At 38.8% G+C, this 25,496-nt stretch overlaps 1 protein-coding gene and 1 pseudogene across 4 annotated transcripts in view; one reads left to right on the top strand and one right to left on the bottom strand.

Annotated features, from left to right (window-relative positions):
• The window catches only part of YES1 (YES proto-oncogene 1, Src family tyrosine kinase), a 75,978-nt gene that overhangs the window by 41,468 nt on the left and 9,014 nt on the right, over positions 1 to 25,496 (bottom strand). The gene's annotated exons all lie outside the window — the stretch shown is intronic.
• On the top strand, positions 19,987 to 20,083 carry LOC117307772 (U6 spliceosomal RNA; annotated as a pseudogene).

Here is a 25,496-nt window from a genome sequence, read left to right as displayed (position 1 = left end):
TGCTACATACTGGCATGGCTCATACCCTCAGCTTCTTCGGGTCTTTGCACTATTACCACCTTCTCAATAAGAACTTCTCTGACCATCCTATATAAAGCAGCAGTACAACATTCCCTAGAGTACTGCCTATTCCCCTTTAACCTGCTTTATTTTTCTTGATAGCACTTATCACTATATAAAACATAAGCGTTGACAGCAAAGACTGTTCTGTTATTTGCTTATTGGATGTACAGCACAGTGCTTAAGAACAGATTTTAGAAACAGAATGTCTGGGTGCAAAGTCTGAGTCCAGGGCTTCCCTGGTGGCGCAGTGGTTGAGAGTCTGCCTGCCAATGCAGGGGACACGGGTTCATGCTCCGGTCCGGGAAGATCCCACATGCCGCGGAATGGCTGCGCCCGTGAGCCATGGCCGCTGGGCCTGCGCATCCGGAGCCTGTGCTCCGCAACGGGAGAGGCCACAACAGTGAGAGGCCCGCACACCGCAAAAAATAAAAACATAAAAAAAGTCTGAGTCCACCGTTCAGCAGCTTCGTGAGCTTTGGCAAGTTACTCAACCTTTCTGTGCCTGTTTCCTCATCTGTAAAATGGGAATAATAAAAGTTAAGACTCAAGAGTTATTGTGAGGATTAAATGAGTTAATACATGTAATGCGCCTACAACAGTGCCTAGCATATAATAACCACTAATGTTTGCTATAATGGTAATGACTTTGAGGATAATGATGGCTCTCCTCTCCAGAATCTAATGGCAAATTTTGTTTTTAAATTTTATTGAAGTATAACATATATGCAGAAAAGTAAATATAACAAATGTACAGCTAGACGAATTAGCACAAACCAAACACCAATGTACTCACCACCCAGATTAAGAAACATACTTAACTGCCAGCAACCATCCTACTGGAAATATACCTTGCAGGAGATTGCTGGGTCACAGAGTACACAGTGCAGAACAGTTTTCCAGGGTGGCTGCACCAGTATATAATCCCATCAGCAGATTATGAGAGTTGCCATTGCTTCACATGTTCATCAATACTTGGCATTTTCAATCTTTTAAAATTTATCTGTTCTGGTGGGTATGTAGTGGTCTCTCACTGTGCTTTAAATTTTGTGTTCATAATTATTGATGAAGTGAGCACCTTTTCATATGTTTATTGGCCATTCTCTTTTGTGAAATGTCTATTCAAAACACTTACTCAGTTTCTTATAGGGTTGTCTCTTTTTCTTATTGATCTATAAGGCATTCTCTGTAGTATTCCCAGAACCTAGAACAGAGCCTGGAACATAATAAGCATCAATAATATTTTTAAAATGAACGAATGCCTGCTCTGTTTTTCTTCAGATCCTAATCATCTCTGTTTCTGCAACTATGCTACATAATTGGATAATTTATAGTGATTCTCAACCTCTAATCCAATCCAAGGAGGTTCTAACTTGTGAACTGCTTAATAATTTTTATAAAGGAGACCTTGTCTAGAACACCATCCAGGATTAAATCTTTCAATGGCTTCCTAGTACCTACAGAAGAAGAACCCAACTCCTTAACCTGGTATTCCACGTTAACTTCCCCAATTTACCTTCCCAACCTGCTTTCCCTACCACCTGCTAATCTTCCCAAACACAGACCTGGGGTTGGGGGAGACAAAAAAGCCAATTAGACTTTAAGTATGTAAATCAGGGAGCAGAGACTGTCTTTTAGAGGCAGAGCTAGCAGGATGTACAAAAGCCCACAGACAAGACAGAACAAAGTGGGATTTTGAAACCGTAAGTAGTTTGGTGCTGAAGTACAATGTGGAAGAGTAATAAGGGGAAAGATGAGGCCAGAAGAGACAGCAACAGGGAACAGAGCCTATACTACAAGGATCTTCTTCTGCTTAATACAAATTGCTTTAGATGCATGGGTATTCATTTAATTTTTGTTAAAAGAATAAATCAGGGACTTCCCTGGTGGTCCAGTGGTTAAGACTCTGTGCTCCCAATGCAGGGGGCCTGGGTTTGATCCCTGGTCAGGGAACTAAATCCTACATACCACAACTAAAAAAGGCTGCATGTTGCAACTAAAGATTCCACATGCTGCAACTAAGCCCTGGCGCAGCCAAACAAATAAATAAATAGTTAGAAAAAGAAAGAATAAATCACTGAATTGTAACTTGATTCTGACTTATTCTTTCCAACAACCTGCCTAACATTTGTTTCTCCCCAAAAGGCCAAGCATAGCAAGCATTCTAGAAATACTTGTAGGTTCTTCGACTATTTCCTTAACTTATCAATTCCATAAGTCAGATAAAAGTTTTTCAAATTTCCATCAGGCAGTCATATATCAGAACTGCCTATACTATAACAGAACCTGCTTTGTAACAGTATGTTTAGTAGAGCTGGAACAGATTTGAAATAATTTTTAAAATGCACCTGGCTCAATCATTAGCAAGTAACACTTCACATTGTACTCTATGTTAAGGTATTCTGTCTTAATAATATTTTACTCTTTAACAGTGTTTTATGTCTCCAAAGTATTTTTTTATTATTTAATTTGACCCCATAATAATCCTAATATTACCAGGGAAAAAAAAGGTAGGTATAACCTCTACATCTTTTATTTGAAGAACCTGACATCTGGGTGGGTGAAGTCATTTGCTCAAGGAGATGAAGCTAAAAGTAAGCACAACTGGGGAACTGGGTCTGAGTTCTAGGCTGCCCTCTTTCCACTACCCATACAGCCTCTGGGGAAGCTTGTGTATAACATTTTCTGTTCTTTGATAAGTTACTGAACATCAGCCCTTTAGAAAATGTTACAAACATGATAATACTATTGGCAGTCAGCCTCACTGCTCTACCCACAACACAAATCTACTAACTCTGAAAACAGCATCCCGCCCCTCTCCACCATAACCATGTTGTTTTATTATTAGTAATAGTGATTAAAAATTCTCAGATGACTTAACACATTTCTGAACTCTTAAATTAAAATGTACATTATTTCTATAAACTAACTCTAGCAAGTTAACCAACTGTGACATTATATGCTGTATCCAGTAAGGGGGTAAAAAGCCTAGTTTGACACAGTGCTCTATGGATCATAAACATAGTCAACGATTTTTTCTCTTACTTTCATTTTTAAATCCTTCCCTTTAGCATAAAGCACAAAAGATAAGCAGGACTATGAAAGAATAGAAAACAGACGGAGAGGAGGAAACATCACACGACTAAAGGGCGTGCACTTTGTCTAGTAAAAGCAAACAAAGAACTTAATTTCCCAAGAGTCAAAGGAGAATAGAAAATGTGAGCAATGGAAAACTGAGCTTGCAGTCTCACTGACAGCAATTTTCTACCACCAATTTTTTCTTTTTTTGCACTTTAGATGTGCAAACAAGTGAACTTAAAGAAAAAGCCAACTCATTCTAAATTCTGGGTTGTTCCGCATGGTTTCTTTAATGAAGTCTGGCACAGGATCAGCCATAAGGACCTGATGTAAAGAACACTTAAAATTTATTGTGTTAGGAAATATAGTAACAAATTACAAATTAATGTAAAGCCCCAAGATATTTATTACTTGTAAGTATTTATAAGCATCATTCTCTCTACAAATTCAGTCAACTCTTGAAAAAATAAGCTGATTTTATACCTATCTTAAGATTTTTTTATCGTTCTTTGTCAAGATTTTTGACCTAGAAATAGTAAACAATTAGTTAATACTTTCAAGTCCTTATGGAAATTAAATGCTCCTCAGACACTGTATGGATTCTTCTTTAGTCGTAGTTTTAAGCCTTAAAAATATATCATTCAGGGCTTCCCTGGTGGCGCAGTGGTTGAGAGTCCGCCTGCCGATGCAGGGGACATGGGTTCGTGCCCCGGTCCGGGAAGATCCCACATGCCGCAGAGCGGCTGGGCCCGTGAGCCATGGCCGCTGAGCCTGCGCGTCTGGAGCCTGTGCTCCGCAACGGGAGAGGCCACAACAGTGAGAGGCCCGCGTACCGCAAAAAAATATATATATATCATTCAACTATTTCTATAATAATGTATATGTCCCTTCTGTTTATCTTTTTAAGACTAAAGAGAAGAAATTAGATACACGATTTTAGAAACATCAGTTTATAAAACTGACCCAGAACTCTTTAGCTTTCTCCAAATTCCTGTAATATTTTTTTTCCACTGTGCTTTTGCTGTAACAATATTTTGAGTTTCAATGCATGTTTTAGTCAATAGATATAAAACTGAGACATCTATTTGGTAAATAAAATATACAACTGTAAACATGAAATTAATGCAGATCTGAGGAAAGGGAGCTTTAGCAACAGAAGCAACAGCAAGGAATAGTCAGATGTATTTCAAAAATCAAAATAAATCACATGACATGGGACACGGCTGAAGATGAGTTTAGGGAAGCAAGGCAAGAAGCGAATCAGTTTAATCTGTTACCACTCTCAGAGACCAGGAACCTTTCAGACCTTTGATACCATTTGGTGCAGGTCTTATATTCTGTAAAATCACTAGCCTTTTATCAGGAATAAGCAGAAACTGTATCCTCGCCTCTCGAACTCAGGCTAGTATTTCTACTAGTACGAAAGAAGTTTTTAAAAACACATTTTGGGGAGTTCCCTGGTGGCGCAGTGGTTTAGACGCCATCTGCCAATGCACGGGACACAGGTTCAATCCCTGGTCCGGGAAGATCCCACATGCTGTGGGGGAACTAAGCCCACGTGCCTACAGCCCGTGCTTCGCGACAAGAGAAGCCACCGTGATGAGAAGCCCGCGCAACGCAATGAGTAGCCCCCGCCTGCCGCAACTAGAGAAAGCCTGCACACTGCAACCAAGACCCAACGCAGCCAATCAATCAATAATACATTTTGATTGGTATCCAGGAATTTAATTGTAACTTGTGCATATTATATAGGTTTAAAACCATCATTTATTTAAAAACTATTGTGAAATAATTTTAGATGTATGGAAGAATTATAACCTTTTTAAAACACTGTCCTTTTTAGCTTACTTTGCCAACTTCTCAAACAAGATGTTACATTACTACATGAAGTAAACAGTTTACTTTGGTTTTGTCAGAGGTTAATACAGTGTTTTAAAATGCTTGCTTCAAAATTTGAATTACCAAGTATGTTAAAAGATATTTTAATTTTTAACTTCCACGAAGAAAGTTCTGTCCTGTCAGCAATAATTTTTTTTTTAAACTGTGGTTTTGTCATACGATATGTACTCAATAAATGTTTATTTTTCTCTTTCCTGGCACTGATTTTGAAGGAAATAAAAGCTAATATAATTCTCTGGATATCTACTAGGTAAAAGGATACGTGGAGTACCAATTTTGCCTTTAAATAGGTTTTTTTTTTCTTCTAAACATAAAAGTCTACAGAATAATGGTAATTACACAGTAGAATGGCAAAGACAATCAATGACTTTCTAGCGATTTGCTGGAAGAGACCGTGATTTTATTTTTTTAAAATTAATGGAAAAAGTCTTTCAGATCCTCTAAAATATCAAAATTCATTAGATACCTATAGGCACTGCCCTCCAGAAACATGAAGGGTGAAGATGAAAGACTAGTTCTCATTTTGTCAACATATCCACTCTCTGCAGGAGGCTTTGTTAGCTGGGACAGCTATCTTCCAAGAACTCAAATTCATCACGTCTGAAATAGAATCTGCCATCTTTCCCACCAAAATCCACTCTTCCTTCTCTGTCACCCAGATGTCAGTGAATGGCGAGGACACTGTTCCAGTCCACCCCGCTGCCTCAGTCAGAAACCTGAGAGTCATTCTTAACTCATACTCCTCCCACGCTCCCACACATCCAGTCAGTCAACAGGAACTGACAATACTACCCTGTAATCTCCAACATTCTTCCACTTTTCCCTCAACTAATTACTACTTCCCTCGGTACTAACCATTTACTGTCTGGATTACTGCAAAAGCTTCCTTCGCTGACCTTCACTGTCTCTAGTGTTAAGAATTTCTCCAGTCTTTTCTGGGTGTAGTGTGAAGGATGTTTGTGTTTTCTAAAGAGAAAATCTGATTAGGAGCCTTCAATGGCCCTGTCCATATACTGCTCCCAATATAAGGTCTAAATTCCTTAATATGAAATAGGAGTCCCTGCATGATTTGCTTTATTTACCTCTCCTGGCTCACCTCTTTCCATCCATCTCCTTGCTCCCCGCATAAGAATTTTTTTTAGATTCTCAATTGCACCATTTTCTTTTCATAAATGCTCACCACAACCTACCTCTTTCCTTATGCTTGGCTTATGACTACTCAACCTTCAGCTCTTAGCTTAAATGTTCAAGGCATCTTCCCTGACCTCTCACGTGCTCTTATAGCCCATTTTATTCCTTCCCCACAGCATTTACTAAATTGTCACTGCCTGTTGGTCTCTGTTGTACCTTGGCCCGGTGCTAGCCCACAGAAGATGGTCAATAAATGTCTTTAGAGTGAATGAATAAGAACTGACTTGGAATTAGACCACATTTCAATTCTGGTTTTGTTTCTTAATAGCTACTGGGATTCTTGATCAAATTAGTTAATCTCTCCTAAACCCAGGTTCCCTCATTTTTCTGGAGGAATGATATCTATCATGAAAGGTTGTGAGAATTAACTAATATTGTATGTAGAGCAGCTAGCAGTACCGTAACAAAAACAAGTGTTTGCTTTAGTTAAGACTATTCTGGCTACAAGGACAGAACTAACTAGAGGTAGATTAAGCAAAAAGAGCATTTTAAATAAAGGTTACAGCAGTGTCTCATGGAATCCAATCCAAGGTCATAAGAAAAAACCAGAATCAGGAGCCCAAGCCATAAAAAGTTAGTTTGTTCATTTTTCTCTCTTCCTCCTGAGTCCTCCTCTCTCTGCTCACTCCCTCCCCAACCCCCTCTTCTTTCCTCCTCGTCTCCCTGCCTATTTAATCCCCCTCTCTTCTCCATTCCCTTCCTATATTTGTCTCAGTCCCTCTCCATCTTTCACCTCTGCTACTCTGTTCATGTGTCTTATTCTTTTCTCCTGTGGAAGAATGGCTTTTTGGCTCTTGACGTCACATGGTAGAACAGTTCCAGAGTTATGGCTATCAACAGTTCCAGAGTTATGATCTTCATTTTAGAGCCAGACAGAGGATTCTAAGTATCAATTCCAAATTCCTAAAGGACTCTGGCCCATATTGGGTCAGCTGCCTGCTTCTGGGTCTGTCTCTCTAAGCCAAGAGGTGGGATCACCACCGGAAATGGCAGATCCCACTTTAACCATGAGATGGTGGAGAAGGTCCTAGAAAATAAGAGAGTCTGAGCAATCAAAACACTTGGCGTTTACTGTTCCACCAAGTGAAAGCTATTAACATTTAGAGAGAATTATTTTACTCGAGTGAATTAGCTACAATAAGAATATATTAGTAATTAGTCATGTTTTAAGTTATACTTCTTTGATTTTAAATTTTATATGAATGGAAAACTTGATAACAGCATATATAAAAAGGATTATAGGGCTTCCCTGGTGGCGCAGTGGTTGAGAGTCCGCCTGCCAATGCAGGGGACACGGGTTCGTGCCCCGGTCTGGGAAGATCCCACATGCCGCGGAGCGGCTGGGCCCGTGAGCCATGGCCGCTGAGCCTGCGCGTCCGGAGCCTGTGCTCCGCAGCGGGAGAGGCCACAACAGTGAGAGGCCCGCGTACAAAGAAGAGTAAAAACTGTATAATCACTATTAGTACTTGACTAATAAATACATCAATATTATTAAAAAAAAAAAAAGAATCCACCTGACAATGCAGGGGAAAAGGGTTCGAGCCCTGGTCTGGGAAGATCTCATGTGCCGCGGAGCAACTAAGCCCGTGCGCTAAAACTACTGAGCCTGCGCGCTAGAGACCGTGCCACAACTACTGAGCCCGTGTGCCACAACTACTGAAGCCTGCACAGCTAGAGCCCGTGCTCCGCAACAAGAGAAGCCACTGCAATGAGAAGCCTGCGCACTGCAACGAAGAGTAGCCCCCACTCGCCATAACCAGAGAAAGCCCACGCACAGCAACGAAGACCCAACACAGCCAAAAAAAAAAAAAAAAAATCACACTGGTCTGTTAGGGTTCAGAGTTTATTATGATTTAAAGGTAATTCTGTACTAAGCAACATAACTTTGCTAAATTAGGAGAATGGTTTAATATAACCAAGTAGAACAAAGTAGTTGAATCAATCAAATGAACAACTCATTCATTTAACTAGGTTTTAAAGGGAAATAAGCCAGTAAGAGTACCACCTTCCTCTTCCCTTACAAAGGGAATTAAGTACTAGCCTTGGAGGAAGAAATAAGAACGGGCAGAGCTGGCCTGGCTCTAAGTGGCTGGAGGAGAGAGAAGCACTGTAGAAGGTCCGAGTCCTGGTAACAGGGCTGTGGTTGGCATTACGAGCAGCCTGTCTGGATGACACTCTGGACCCAACTGTTCTTTCAGTGTCCCCTGAATGGGAATTCGTTAGGAAGCTGGTCTCAGCATAGCAATTACCAAAATCACAAGGACTCAAAGACGGGAGACTAAGTGGGTGGGTGACTTCCTTGACAGCACAACACCAAACACGGAGGCGTTTTCCTTTTTTCCCCTCTATGGAGTGAGAAGGAGGGGTGCTTAATACAGGAGTACTGAATTTGGGTGACACACGCAGGAGAGCTAAGGAAATCTGAAATAGGACCTTTGTCTCTTGTGGTTAGCCCAGAAGATATTCTGCAACATACACTACTATAAAAATGTCATCATTAATAAATCCTCATTATCATGGATTCCATATTTGCAAAATAGCCTGCTTGTTAAGATTTATTTGTAACTCCCAAACCAATGATAATTTATGGTGTTTTAGCAGACACTTGCAGACATGAGCAGAGCCATGAAAAATGAGTTGCGAGATCCACACGTACCCAGCTCAGGGCAAGCAAGGCTCTCATACTGTAAACTAGTGTCCTTTCCACGGTCTATCTAGTGCCACTTTCTTTTCTTTTTTCTTTTTGTGTTTTTGTTGGTGATGTTACTGTTTAAAATAGTATCCCAGGTGTTGCTGCTGAAGCGCTGTCCTCTCTCTAAACACAAGAAGGCTGTGGTGCACCTTATAGAGAAAATGTGTGCTGGATAAGCTTCATTCAGACACGAGTTATAGTGCTATTTGTTAGTTCAGTGTTATTGAATCAACAATACACATTAAATAAGGTGTGTTTTTAGTAGTTTTCTCCCTACTTGTTGAGCCTTCTAGGGCAGACTTAAGATGTATTACTGGAAGGAATCTTAGTTCTTTCAGGAGAGCTCAAAAAGAAGGCTAGATAACTGTAAACTTGGTGAAATCTAATTGTATTTCTCTGTTTTGCTAGATAAACTATTTGCCTCCTCCAAAAGAAAATATAAATAAGGTGTGTTTTTAAATAGAAGCACACATAAAACAGATTATACATTTATCAGCTGACAAAACGTTGTAATCAGAGGCTCACAGGGACCTAACCTTGTATTTCCTCTAGGAGCAATGGTTCAGTATTCACTGAAATCAGTGTTCAAGGTGACTTTCTAGAACATAACTACTGCAAATAATGTAAACTGACTGTATATAAATACTTTGATAGAAAAGACTTCCATAAGCGAGTCAAAAGTTGTGCTTTTTGAAAACTGATTACATACTGCTAAATTTCCCTCTAATAAATTTTTTAAAGGAAAAATCTAAAATGCTGTACTTTTAAAATGTATAGCTTTTTGTTCTGCTTTAAAATTATATCTTTAAATGTACTAAAGCCCTCCAACAATTTCTTTGCCACTTTTGCATTTTTAAGTGAATTAAAATTCATTCAAATGAATTGTTACATTATATTGTTTTGCTCCAAATAGAAAAGTATTGAATTTGCTAGGCATGTATTTAGTCATCAATTACTAAAACAAAAATCAGTAATTTAGCAAATCAAGAACAAGTAGTTAAGACATTCGTATTTTTGTATATCTAATATTGTGCACACCCACTACATTTCAAAATGTTTTTCTGAATAAATGAATGAGCAAAAGTAATATACACAAGGTAATATACCAAAAAGTAGTCTGATTAAGCATGTAGGGTAAAATAACTAATGAATTTAATCATAACCTAGTAATAAATATATTTCTCTTAATTAGATGACAATGATTTCAAAAAGAGCTAACACTTACTGAACAGTTAGTGTGTTATAGCCACTGTGCTTACCACTTAAAATGAATTATCTCATTTAATTCTCAAAACACTCTGAAAAACAATTACTGTTACTTTCCTCATTTACAGATGCAGAACCTGATACACAGAGGATTAAGTAACTTGTCCAAGGTCACACGGCAAGTGAGACAGTAAGACTCCAGACCTCCAGTGGTCTACCACTGTCAAACTGAACATCTTTAAAGCTTCAAGTTGTATAAATGGGTCTCTATTTTCAATTTTTCCATACCACCTGCGTGATAAGGGTCTGAGGTACTTATTACAAATGAAGATTCCTGGCTCTCAGTCCAGGTTTACTGAATTCGAATTTCTGGAAGTAGAACTCAGGAGGCTACACATTAACAGACATCCCAGGTGATGAGCAGGCACTCATTTTTAAGTAATGATGAGAGCCACCATTTTTAAGTATATGATTGACCCCTTATTCCTATGCTCCAAGCATACCTATTTACTATAACCAGAAAGCACCTTGCTTTGTCCATCTTCTCTGTGTCTTTGTTCCTATTACCAGCTTCCTATGGAATGTCCATTTTATTTATCCTTCAAAACCTTCTCAAATCTTACCTTCACCTGGCGTCTCCTGAATGGGCCTTTCTCTTGATCTGCCATTGAACTTTAAGACTCCAATACAATATTTCTCTCAGGTTATCTAAAGAAGTGGAATACTTAATTGATAAACAGAAAGGAGAGTTTCCTTTTTACCTCCTAAAAAGCCTTATTAATATGGTGCCTCGCCTGGAGTAGATGTAAATTTTTTTTAAGTTTGTTGAATTGAATTACAGATTCTTTTCCCCATCAATGTTTAGGACTTGACCCAAAAGATAAATATTAGTCAACAAATTAATGTTTGAATCTGGCTTCTTTAGCCAAAGGAAATGGAGATAAAAAGACTGTAGTACAAAAAAAAAAAAAAAAAAATCACCCTAAGTAAAAATAAATTTAGGGCTTCCCTGGTGGCGCAGTGGTTAAGAATCCACCTGCCAATGCAGGGGACACGGGTTCGAGCCCTGGTCTGGGAAGATCCCACATGTCGCGAAGCAACTAAGTCCATGCGCTACAACTACTAAGCCTGCACTCTAGAGCCCACGAGCCACAACTACTGAAGCCCGCACGCCTAGAGCCTGTGCTCCGCAACAAGAGAAGCCACCGCAATGAGAAGCCCAGGCACTACAACGAGGAGTAGCCCCCGCTCACCACAACTAGAGAAAGCCCGTGCTCAGCAACAAAGACCCACCGCAGCCAAGAATAAATAAAAATAAACTTAATCCATAATAATTAACAAGATTAATTTACTAGTTATCTACATCTCCTTTAATCTGTCAAGACTGATAATGCTTATGACCTCAACAACTGCTCTAGCCTCAAAATGTCAGTATAAGGTAGGTGACAAGAAAACAGCAGCTATATGAGAAAGGTAAAATGCATGTTGACCATTTCCAGACATTTCTGACATCATCTTATCAATTGAAGGTGGCAACAACAATTGATAATATCGGTTTTCTGCATTATTATTTAGCAACTGCTATTACTCCACTTAGAAATAGGTAGGAATGTTATAGACACGAGTAAATGAAAACTTATAGGAAAATAAGATTTGGTACTTATCAAATTTTTATATAGTCAAGCTCCAAGGACCATATCTATATCATAAAATCAAACAGATCTACATGACATATTTTCTGAAGGACTTCATTCCATTTACATTTGAATTTCCAAAGAATATCAATTTGCCTGCTTTGGCTCTTGGGAGTAAAAAATTAATGTGGAAGTAGTGTGAATGGTTTTATCATAGTCCAATGGAGCTGTCACATTAAAAGGAGACATGAAGTTTTTGGCCTCTCACCTTCCGAGATGGCCCCACACACTGTCTATGGAGCGTGTATCTCCCTGATTAAACCTTCTTTCATTTAAAAAAAAAAAGGGAGACATGAAATTTTTAATCAAAGAAGAGTTGATGTTTTCTTTCTTTCTACTTTCATATTACATGAGAAGCCTTTTACCCTACGCTATAAACGATCACAGTCTTTAGTTCCTTAGCATGACCTAAGAATCAAAGCCAGAACCTTGGTACAATATTTCTGAACTGTTCCTTACTTCTGTGCTATACTATTTCAATCCTGAAGTCATTTTTTAAAAACATGTATGTAATAACTATGTGAATATATGTCAACATTTAAAACATCTTATTAAAAAGTTAAAAGACTGCATTTGATTTTTACGGTTTATCATATAAAGGAGTACAAATTTCCAACAAGAGCCACAAAAACTGTATTAGAATTGGTTAAGATTTTTTGCAATACTGATACTATTTTGTGCTCTTACCAGAATACTACAGTAGTATTAGCAGTATTTGCTTGCTTACAGCAAGTATATAAAAAAGGTGGGTTGTATTATTAGGCCCACATTTTATAGTATTATTTATTTGAGGAATGGGTATTTAAAATTCCATGAGACAAGTTACCTATACATGCATAAACTATTTCTGACTGGAAACAATTTTCTCCTATTTATCATTTTTGAGTATTGACAACAGAATACTATATGCTATAAAACCTAAAGAAATGGCACACAAGTGTTTTTTCAAGTTTTCCTAAATAACATGAATACATAAGATTTTTCATGATCCAATACTCTTGTGTCAAGGAGGAAATGCAAACTGAAATTATAAAATAAAAAGAATAACAACTTCCTACCACATCAATGAGCTATAGCAAAGGTTGTATTCAGAGCAAAATTCATAGTCTTACACACCTATTACTAAAAAGAAATTAATACAAATAAAATTTAGGGAAAAAACCCAAAAACTCAAAAAGAGGATTTTTACTTGTAAATCATACTGAGATTTCTTTTCCTGTTGTTTCTAATTAATTTTTCTTTTAATTTTCTTTTATTTCATTATTATAATGGAAAAACTTCCAATGTGATTTACAAATAAAAATCAATGAAATAGATAGATCACTAGATTTAATCTTAATCAAGAAATGAAAAGGGCGAGTACACAGTTTTAGGTGTGAAAAGAATGCTAGAGCAACAGAAGATTTGAAAAAACTATAAACGGGAACTTTAAAAAAGTTTTAACAATCAGATGAAAAGGATGACTATCTAAGCAAACGGAAGTTAATAAAATTAACTCAGTTAAAAGATAGGAGACCTAAATAAATCAATAAGCATGAAAAGGGTTTAAACCTTGTCAAAAATTCCATCAAAAATTGTTAAATATTTCATGGGTAAATTATCTGACACCTGTCAAGAATAAACTAGTTCTATGCTCTTTAATCTCTTCCAAAACATACAGGAAAAAGTTTCCTTATTTTTTTTTACTGACAGCCGAATCCTGACAGTTGGTTTGGGGTCTCTACAGAGCCAAGAAGTGGGGAAACAAGGGAAAGATCTAGTGAAGAGTTCCTAAGTCAGGGGAATCTTCGCACTCTCTTGGACTGCTAGCAAATATCAGTCCCTAGCAAATTAAGAGTTTTTCTGAGGAAACAACAGCACTGAAAAGCCCTTAAAATACCACAGACACCAAGGACCAGCAGCAGCATGCTCTTCTAGCCCACCACCAGATATTTGATCACTGACTTAGTATTGTTTTTTAGTTTTTTAGGGTTTTTTTTTGCAGGCTTAGAGAATTTTTATTGAGAGTCTCGGACAGCCTGGAAAATGCAGTGCAAATAATATATATTTTCTACTTTTTAATCTCAAAATATATCTAATTTGTCTTTTGATTTTTCTAACCTTTTGATATAGATTTTTCCTAAGAGAGAAGTCCACGCCACCTGTCTTTTAGGGATGCAATTTTCTTGGTTGTAATATTTTTTCAACAGACATTCTGGATAATCAAGAAACCTTCCCAATCACTACCTACGTTACTCAAAAACTCTCCATATTCATTTATTCATTCAAAAATTACTGAGAACCTAAGAAGTGGAGATATAGTAGTGAACGAAACAAAGTCCCAGCCTTCATGCAGTTTGCACTCATATTGGGAATAGTAACAGACAACATTAGGCACTTACTATGTGCCAAGCACTGTTCTAAGTACTCTTGCACACATTAACCTACTCAATCTTTAAAACAACCCTGTGAGTTAAAGGCTTTTTCTTTTTACTTTTCCTTTAAAGGTGAGAAAACTGAGGCATAGAGATTATGTAACTTGCTCCAAATCAAAGATAACTCCCAGGCAGCCTGGATCTAGAGCAATGCTATCCAACAAAAATATGATGTGAGTCACATATATAAACTTTAAATTTTCTAGTAGCCGCATTAAAAATAGGGGAATTTCCTGGAGGTCCAGCGGTTGGGACTCCGCGCTTTCACTGCAGAGGACCAGGGTTCGATCCCTGGTGGGGGAACAAGGATCCCACAAGCTGCGTAGCAGGAAAAAAAAAAAAAGGTGAAAAATAAACAGGTGAGATTAACTTTAATAATATCTTACTTAACCTAATATATCCAAAATATTATAATTTCAACATGTATCGACCAAAAAAGTTGAATTATTTTACATTCTTTTTATATTAAGTCTTCAAAATCTGGATGTATTTCACACTTACAGCACATTTCAACTGCTCAACTGTCCCATGTGGCCAGGAGCTACTTGACACATTGTGATTAACAATAAGAAATATGTATTTGGTTTTCCTCCCTATCCCTAGCCCAGAGCTCCTAAAACCCTTGGAATTTCCTGACGGATAAGAGCAATAAAGGTGAAGGAACACCTTTTGTTATTCACAAGTCCCTGAGTTTGTGTTAGTGGTAACTAGTAGAAAGCCCCTAGGGTGAACCCACCAGTGGATTGAGTGGCTGGAAATTTCAGCCCCACCACACACTCCCACCTCAGGGGAGGGAAGAGGAGCTGGAGCTTGAACTAAACACCAACAGTCAATGGTTTAATCAGTGAAGCCTCTGTAAAGAGGTCTCCATAAAAATCCTAACTGAAGGGGTTCAGAGACCTTCCAGGTGCTGAAGAGACCTGGAGGTTCTGGGAGGGTGGCTTACCTGGAAGCCCCACACCCCTTCCCACATACATTACCCTGTGCATCTCTTCCATTGCCTGTTTCCGAGTTGTATCCTTTTATAATAAACCAGTAACCAAGTAAATAAACTTTTCCTGAGTTGTTAGCCATTACAGCAAATTATCAAACCCAAGGAGGTGTCATGGGAAATCCCAATTTACAGCAGTTGGACAGAAGTTGTGGGTAATGTGTAGACTCACTATTTGCAACCTTGGTATTTTCATAAGTAATGAAATAGAGATAAATGAGATAGGAAATTTTAGGTGAACTCCTAAGGCATAATTATGTTTTAGGTATGTCTATTTAAAACTAGATTCTCCAAGGACTTCCCTGGTGGCCCCGTGGTTAAGACTCCACGCTTCCAACGCAGGGGGCCCGGGTTCCATCCCTGGTCAGGGAACGAAGATCCCACATGCCACGTGGCGTGGCCAAAAATGAAAAAAATAAATTAAAATTTCAAGTAAAAATAGTTTCTCCAGACTTTTGGTAACTTGAAACTTTAAAGTTTTGCTAAATAAAGTTAAATGATGGGAATTCATTGAATATCCAGGTCATTTCAAATAAGATAAAATACTGAAACATTAACTGCTAAACAAGTCTATCTACTTTTGTCTTCTTACGAGAGAAAAACTAAAGACGTTTGGGTTTATTAGACACATCCTGTACCACGTAGAGGAAAGAAACTATGTTATGAGAAACTAACATAATATTGTAAATCAACTATACTTCAATTTAAAAAATTATGCTCTGAGGAAATGTATGTTTCTAGAGGTTATAGAATATGTTCATAAAATTTGCCAATGGGGAAATGGTGGTATGACAAACAGTCCACAATTACTTACTTCTTAGTTTTCATCAGAAATTAAGGTTTTTAAGAGTTGAGAATTTTAATTAATGTAATTAAAACTAAAAATTAATATGGAAAACATCTTTGTATGCAAGGAAAAAGAAGGTATAAGGAATGGAAATGCATTTTGTTAAGGGAAAGAAAGTAGGGGACAAATTAATATGGATACAGAAAGTTGCAGAAGATTTGCAAGAGAAAATAAAGAATCCATAGAAAGGAATTCTATGGGACTTCCCTGGTGGCAAAGTGGTTAAGAACCCACCTGCCAATGCAGGGGACACGGGTTTGATCCCTGGTCCGGGAAGATCCCACATGCCGTGGAGCAACTAAGCCGTGTGCCACAACTACTGAGCCCACGCACTGCAACTACTGAAGCCCACATGCTCTAGGGCCCATGTGCTGCAACTACTGAGCCTGTGTGCTGCAACTACTGAAGCCCACGTGCCACAAGAGAAGCCACCACAATGAGAAGCCCGCACACCACAACGAAGAGTAGCTCCCACTCGCCGCAACAAGAGAAAGCCTGCAGGCAGCAACGGAGACCCAACGCAGACAAAAATTAAAATCAAAAAAAAAAAAAGGAATTCTATGTGTGGTCAGGATTAAGATCAGGATGAATTTAATTGAGTCAATGAATTTTAAGATTAAAGGCAATATGGTACAAAACTTGAATATGTTTTCTTTGTTAAGAAAACAAATTTTTTTTGTGGGGAATACTGAGCGGCTAACTTTCTTTACCTTTTAAGTAATTTGTTCTAACTCTATATATTTGCTTTTGAAATCTTTTATTGTCACTTTGTTAAGTGAATAAGTATTGTTTCATGGTGACCTATGATCTATTTGACCAAGTGTTTTGAAAGTTGGTATGCAACATTTCCATTCCCCAAATTGAGGCAAGAATACACCCTGTTTCAACAAGAAGTAGCCAGAGCAGCTGTCGCCCCATTCCCTGAAAGATTTGGGGAAAGTTAAAACAGGAGTGGGGACTGAAACCAAGTTCCATTACAAAGTTTATGGTTAATATGTCTATCCAAAACTTTATCCCCTTTCTTGTCCCCTCTGACCTCAATGCCGTGCTAACTGAACACTAATCAACCAGAGTCAGATGCCTAAAGCTGCTGATGTAGATATCATCAGTAATATACAAACTCAGGTCATTTCTCCAGGGCAAGATGAGCTAACAGACCCCTGAGCCATGGACCACCTGGCTAGGAGAATCATAAACCAGAAACATCCTGACTCCCAAAACTATGACTGAAAAATGTCACAAGACCATGTCTCTTTTGTTAATCCCAGCCTCTTTGTTCTTCCCCTTTAAGAATATCCCTAACTCAAAGACCAAGTTGGAGTGGGCCTGAGGCTTGTCTTCCACTCCCCTGCATGGCACCCTGTAACAAATCCTTACTTTGCTACAAACTCCTGCTGTCAGAGTTTGGCTTTCTGCACTGCAGACACACAAGCCCTCTGCTCAGTTTCAGAGCCTGGGACATCTTACACCAAGAAAATTAAGTACTACTCAAAACATGATGTGGATATATCGAAAGTGTACAGGAACCATCTTGAAGAGGCTCTTGCTGGCTAAATACAGGATGAATTTGAGCATCAAAATGAATGACAGTAATAGATTATAACCTGTTGACTAAAAAGAAAATCCAAAAATCACTCTGATATAAATGAGTGAGAAGGGAAGATTTTCTTTCAGAATCCCAACTAATAAACATAGAAGGAATTACACAGTTAGAAAAGTATTACTTTGCAGCCATCATTTCAATAATCAATTCAGGCAAGACTCATTCATGGAATCTAAAACTATTTTCCTACAAATCACTTATTAATGAAAAAGAGAAAAATGTTAACTTTACAGTGGAGAAACCTGACAGATATCACCTTACCTAAGCAGAATTAATACTGCTAATAATGGGACTAACAAGGTGTGCCTCCTGATGGGCTATACCAGGAACGACACAATACCCCTGATATATCAGTAGTATTCCTGCCCTAATTCATAATCTAAATCTAATCACGAGAAAGCACAGACAAATCCTCAATAAGGTACCCTGTACAAAACAAGCATTCTGACTTTTCAAAAATATCAACATCATGAAAGATAAAGGCTAAAGAACTATTCAGATTAAAGGAGACTAAAGAGCCGTAACTAGATGCAGTGGGTTACATTCTGGATTTTTGTTATAAAGGACACTATTAGGACAACTAGAAAAATTTTGATTATGGACTGCGACATTAACTCCTTAGGGCTGCTGTTTAAAAATAAGTAAATATGGGCTTCCCTGGTGGCACAGTGGTTAAGAATCCGCCTGCCAATGCAGGGGACACGGGTTCGAGCCCTGGCCCGGGAAGATCCCACATGCCGCAGAGCAACTAAGCCTGTGCGCCACAACTACTGAGCCTGCGCTCTAGAGCTCGCGAGCCACAACTACTAAGCCCACGTGCCACAACTACTGAACCCCACACGCCTAGAGCCCGTGCTCTGCAACAAGAGAAGCCAGCGCACCGCAACGAAGAGTAGCCCCCCGCTCGCCGCAACTAGAGAAAGCCCGCACACAGCAACGAAGACCCAACACAGCCAAAATAAATAAATAAATAAATATATTAAAAATAAATAAATAAATTTTTTTAAAAAGGCTTAAAACAACAGAAATGTATTCTCTCACAGTAATGGAGGCCACAAGTCCAAAATCAAGGTGCCAGCGGGACCACGCTCCCTCTATCTCTGGATAGAATCTTTCTTGCCTCCTGCTAACTTCTGGTTGTGGCTGGCAATCCTTGGACTCCTTGGCTTGCAGCTGTGTCGCTCCCATCTCTGCCTCTATCGTCACATGGCATTTTCCTCTTCTTATCAGTACACCAGTCATACTGGATTAGGGCCCACCCTAATTCAGTATGACTTCATTTTAACTTGATTACGTCTGCAAAGACCCTATTTCCAAATAAGGTCACATTCACAGATACTGGGGATTAGAACTTTTGGGGGAAACACAATTCAACCTACAACAATTATCTATTAGATAACTGTGTCATAGTGATGTTAAAATTCCTGAATTTGATTGACTGTACTGTCGGTGTATAAGAAAATGTCCCTGATTTAGAAAATGTACACCGAAGTAATTAAGGGTGATGAGAATGATGTCTGCAACTAACTTTCAAGGTGGGGATGTGGGGAGGATACCCACACACATATACAAGAAAGGAATGACAAAATCAAATGTGGCAAAATGTTAGCAACTCTTCTGTAACTTTGAAATTATTTCCAAATAACAAGTTTTTCTAAAACCACACATGAAATAATACCTATGAATAAGCTTAACAACAAATGTTCAGAGTCTATATTAAAAAAATAAAACTGTGGGATATAAAGAACCTTAATAAATGAAACAAACCATTTATTTTTAGATAATAAGATCCATTATTATAAAGGTGTCCATTCTTCCCTAAATAAATCTAAATAATTAACATTATCTAGATCAAAAGCACAATGTTCACATGGAAAAGTAAATGCATAAGAATAGCTGAGAAAATTTTTTTTTTTTTTTTTTTTTTTGCATTACGCGGGCCTCTCACTGTTGTGGCCTCTCCCGTTACGGAGCACAGGCTCCAGACGCGCAGGCTCAGTGGCCATGGCTCACGGGCCTAGCCGCTCCGGCGGCATGTCGGATCTTCCCGGACCAGGACACGAACCTGGGTCCCCTCCATCGGCAGGTGGACTCTCAACCACTGCGCCACCAGGGAAGCCCGAGAAATTTTTAAAAAAAGAAAAATGAGGAAATTTGTCCCACTAGTAATCACAACCTCACGGTTAAGAGTATAGGCTCTAGAGTCAGAGTTGGTGACAGTCCTAGCTTGTAACCTAAATAAATATAACTTCTCAAAACCTACTTCTTCACCTGTAAAAATAAAGATATTGAAAATACTTAACTCAATTGCTTGCTTTGGCAGCACATAAACTAAAATTTGAACGATACAGAGATTAGCATGGCCCCTGTGCAAGGACAGGCACATTTGTGAAGTGTTCCATATTTAAAGAAAGAAAATCCTTTCATTAAATAAGATGGCTACCGGTCAGAACATTTAAGCCAGATTTTAAAAAGAAAAAAGAATACCTAACTCTGGGTTTTGTGAGAAATGAATCAGGTAAAATATGTTAAAGTATTTACCACTGTGACTGGTACACAGGTAATACTCAATACGCATTAGCTGCTGCTCCTGCTGTTGTTATCAGGGTCATGATCATCCTCATCATCAAGCTATGTGGTCCTGGCATAGTAATAAACAAGTAAATATCGGGAAAACAAAGAGTGCCCCAAAACAAGCCTGAGAGTAAAAGAATTTGTAAATGCTAAATGTGGCATTTTGAATCTGTGGTAAAAGGAGAGATTTAGATTTAATAAAGAGCATTGGTGAGCTCTATCATCTGAGGAAAGAAAAAAGGAATTGGATCCTTATCTTACAACATATATAAGTTTCAGAGTAAACAGCTAAATTATTTGTAACATAAAACAAAACAAAAACCTATAAATAGAATTTTTAAAATTATTGTCAACTGTGGAAAGTATTCTTAGAACACAAAATTCAGAAGTTACAAAAGGAAAATTACTTGTAATACTTTAAGATAAAAGAAAAACATTAAACAAAATAAAGACAAGCAGAGATATGAAGTGTTTGCAACATAAAGGATTAATATCCATTGTACACGAAGAATCTGTAAAAATCTATAAGAAAAAGACAACCCAAGAGCAAGATTGGCAATGGTTATGAGCAAGCACAGAAAAATGCACAGGAGACTTCAACTGAAAAAGCAAATAAAAATAACTCTGAGGTATCTTTGTTCATATATATAATAAAAATAAAACAATGTTCACAGATATTACGGGATAAACACACATGCTTATCCCATACTCCAGTTTAATTTTCCTTAAAAAAGAAAAATCCAGAAATACATAAAAAGAGCTTTAAACCTGTTAATATCCCTGACTCTGAATATCAAAAAGATAAAGCAAAGTCTATAGTGCCATTAGAAGACTTAATTACAGAAAGGGGAAAATAAAACAGACCAAAAAATAAATAAATTGGAAAAGGAATCACTGACCCTTGCTGTTAGAAGGAAACTAAGCTTTATCAGGTCCGACCACTCACCAACACAGGAAAGTACCACTGACAGATGATCTAGAGCCAGTATTTACTCAGACTACAAAGAGGTGGTTCAACAATTCAAGAAAGCACTGCTGGACAACTAACTGTTAAGAATTACTTCTCTGTAACATTCCAATTGTTTATAAATGGTAACTGTTTAATAAACTGTTACAGAATCTTGTCCAGATTTAAAGGCAACTTTCAGTGTCTGCATTTATTAAAATTCACCTTTTAAGGCATCATTTAATCATTTTTCTTTCTTTTTGAGATGTCTGTCTCTATGACTTCTTTCTTTTTTTTTTTTAATTTTGTTTTTATTTTTGGCTGCGTTGGGTCTTCGTTGCTGCACGCAGGCTTTCTCTGGTTGCGGCAAGCAGGGACTACTCTTCGTTGCAGTGCACGTGCTTCTCACTGCGGTGGCTTCTCTTTGTTGCAGAGCACGGGCTCTAGGCGTGCGGGCTTCAGTAGTTGCAGTACATGGGGTCAATAGCTGTGGCTCGCAGGCTCTAGAGCGCAGCTCAGTAGTTGTGGCGCACAGGCTTAGCTGCTCCGTGGCATGTGGGATCTTCCCAGACCAGGGATCAAACCTGTGTTCCCTGCACTGGCAGGCAGATTCTTAACCACTGTGTCACCAGGGAAGTCCACCATGATTTCTTTCTATTATCAGTGGGGTCCTGGGAATATCAGAAATGTCTTTTAGAACCTTCAGATGGAATTCTTCTGGACCTAGAAGCCTGAAATCAGTCAAAGCTAGATACCCTCTTACTATCTGCTATCTAGTTTCTTATACTTTTTTTCTAGCTTTTCCATTAATGAGCATCCTCTTGTTACAGAAGTTAGGAGATTAAAAAGAAGACGTGCTAGTTGTTTCTTATGATCTATCATTTCGACTTTCTGAAGTTGTGGATCTGTGGCTTCTTACTGCTGGCTGTGATTATCTCGAAGAATCGTCTACGTTGTCATTAGTTTTTCCCTCTTCTAAGCATCAATCATCCTAAAAATCCTATTCATCCTCTGACAACCTAAGAGGTTCTTGACTCTCTCTTCTACTTGACCTTTATTACGAGTTCCTCCTTCTGACTTAAGTTCTATTCATTAAAAAAAAAAATCAAAAGCTAAGCCCCAGTAGGAGTGGCTTAAGGGGGTGGGGGGAAGGGGAAGTGTGAGGTGAGACTGGGGAAAAGGAGGTTTAGCTCCATCATAATTTCCACCTGCCACTATTCCCCACCAAATTCTTTGATACGGCTAATTACTGTCTTTTCTCAATCACTAAAAGTGCTATCTAAATGTATTTAGATAAAAGCCCCATTCTACTCTGACGCCCTTCCCTACCAGGGTGCTTCTCAAACTTTTCATATAAAAAAGCCTGGGAAATTCATTCCTTTAGGTGGTATATTGCCCACTACAATCTTAAACCATCACCGTTAGTTCGCTCCTGTACTAATATTGTTGCCCGAATTAAGAAAATACCATCTGTGCCCACACCTTTCAAATAAATATTCTAATCATGTTTATACAACTAGATAGTGTATTTCCATATACCTAACTCATTCAACTACTAGGTTACTTCCTGTTCCCTTCTGTGGTAGAGACAGCTACGTTTCCACTAAAAATGCCTTCTCCCCTTCTATGGTGTAAAGTTGTCACTGGAAGGTAGCTGCCCTGCCAAGGACTATTTGTCTCAGTTCTACCTACAACCAGATACAAGCATATGACTCAATCAGTGTATGGGGAACGGATGTGTGCTACAGTTTTTAAGAAGCATGGCTGCTAGAGATATAGTTAGAGACTATGATATAAAGAAAAGAAACCCACTTATTCTTACTTCTCCTTAACATTTACAAGTCACTGCTAAATCAAATCTCAGTTTCTTCATCAGACTCAAGTAGAGTGTTTATCTGAATTCATCCTGAGCATTAATGCCATTGTTTAGCACTGGGCCTGCCACTCCAAGGAGTCTTGAGGTTACTTGCTGCATGAGTTTTCAGTGAGAAGCTGGCTGCTGACACTCCTTTCTCCTATGCCCATGGCAAGCAAATATTGCCAGCGAACTGCTGTACTTGCCCATATTTTAAAACTATTTAATACATGCCTACTATGTGCTGTTGTTCTAGATACTTGGGATAACTTCAGTAAACAAAATAAAGATCCTACCCTTGTGGAGCTTACCTAGTGGAAGCCATTCTAAGCTCATAGAGTTGGCACAACAGGGTATTTTATATATTTATTTTTTGGCTGCGCTGCGTGGCATGCGGGATTCTAGTTCCCCCAACCAGGGGGAACCCGTGCTCCCTGCAGTGGGAGCGTGGACTCTTCACCACTGGACCACTGGGGAGTCCCTAGCACAACAGTTTAAACCTATCTGCTAATCCTTATGTAGACTCAATAAACACAGGCAGTGATGGAACTGTTGGCAGTGATGTGTGGAGTTGTACTGCGGATATTCTATGTGGGATAATAATGCAACAAAATCAAGCTGTATTCCCATAGAAAACAATGCTCCAGCTTATAAGAGAGGACAAAGGGTACATTCTTAGATACAACGGAAGAAATAAAAGGAAGCCAAAGAAGAAAAGGCTTCTAAGGTGGTGAAGGAAATCACTGTCAATGGAACTTGACACAGTGGCAAAAGAGTAGCAAACAAAATTTCCATTTAGAGCTTTAGATGAGACTCTTCATGCAGAGAGTGAGGAATTCACGGAACAATAAGATTTAAAGGAACAAGCCAGGGCTTCCCTGGTGGTGCAGTGGTTAAGAATCCACCTGCCAATGCAGGGAACAAGGGTTTGAGCCCTGGTCCGGGAAGATCCCACATGCCACGGAGCAACTAGGCCCGTGCGCCACAACTACTGAGCCTGCGCGCCACAACTACTGAAGCCCGCACGCCTAGAGCCCGTGCTCTGCAACAAGAGAAGCCACCACAATGAGAAGCCTGCGCACCGCAACGAAGAGGAGTCCCCCGCTGGCCGCAACCAGAGAAAAGCCCGCGCGCAGCAACGAAGACCCAACGCAGCCAAAAAAATAAAAATTTTAAATAAATAAAAGAACAAGCCAATTTGGAAGAATTCTACTGGATTTCCTTAAGAAGGAAGTGCAGCTTTGAATGTTGGTAAGTCTGTACCAAGGTGCAGGAAACCACCATCCTACTGACAGAACAAATCAGAAAGTGTGCTCTCTTTCTGCAGCATGTGCCTGAAACATGATGGAGGACAATTTAGACAATACAGAGCTTCCATCTATTTCTACGAACTCATCTAGGAATAAATCATATAATTAGTAGAAAAGAAGGCAATATTGCACAGTAGAAGGAAAACTGATTTGACCATAAACTATATATATATATATATATATAAATATATATGGGGGGAGGCTGACTATATACATACAGACTATATATATACTTTACAAACCCAAACTTACAAATGAACCACATTTACTCCAGTTGAGTTAGAGTAATAACTCACTTCTGCATGCTCCTTTGCTCCTTTGATGAATTTTTTTCTTTTTGGCCACGCCACACAGCTTGTGGGAGCCTTGTGGGATCTTGGTTCCCCAACCAGGGATTGAACCCAGTCCCTCCAGAGTGAAAGCGTAGACTCCTAACCACTGGACTGCCAGGGAATTCCCTGATGAATTAAATTTAGATAGGAAAAAAACTTGATTGGAAAAACATGCAAACACTGTCTCTGTAATGTGGGCTGTAGCTACAGTTTAGTTAGTTCAATAACCCAATTTTTTACCTCATACAATAGTTGACCTCAACACCCATTATGAAAGATGCACCACAAAGCTAATTCCATTAAAAAGAAAAGTGTAAGTGTTGAAAATTCTCAGCCTGATACAAATGTACAGTTTAAGGAAGAAGGAAAAAGATAAAAAAATCTCCCTTTCCATCATTGCTCCTTATCCCTAAGGAAGGTGTCTTATAGGAAACAGTCTTGCTGTCAATTATTCAGTCACATCAACGAGTCATGTGACCTTAGCAAATTACATATACTTACTGGTCCTCAGTTTCTTTGTGTGTAGTAAAAGCCTATCTTATGCATGATTCCTCTGTGTTTTGGGAATGCCTTTTCAAAGATTTAAGTTAAACGTGAAAATGTATATGAATGTATAGCAAAGCATCTGACATAAAACAGGCTTTCTTGGGACTTCCCTGGTGGTCCAGTGGTAAAGAATCCGCCTTCCAATGCAGGGGACGGGGTTCGATCCCTGGTCGGGGAACTAAGATCCCACAAGCTGCAGGGCAACTAAGTCCCCACACCACAACTACTGAGCTCGCGCGCCTCAACGAGAGAGCCCAT

The sequence above is a fragment of the Tursiops truncatus genome, chromosome 13, assembly GCF_011762595.2.
Source record: "Tursiops truncatus isolate mTurTru1 chromosome 13, mTurTru1.mat.Y, whole genome shotgun sequence".
Classification (NCBI taxonomy): domain Eukaryota; kingdom Metazoa; phylum Chordata; class Mammalia; order Artiodactyla; family Delphinidae; genus Tursiops; species Tursiops truncatus.
The sequence above is the reverse complement of the archived record's forward strand: the minus strand, read 5'-3'. Positions and strand labels throughout refer to the sequence as shown.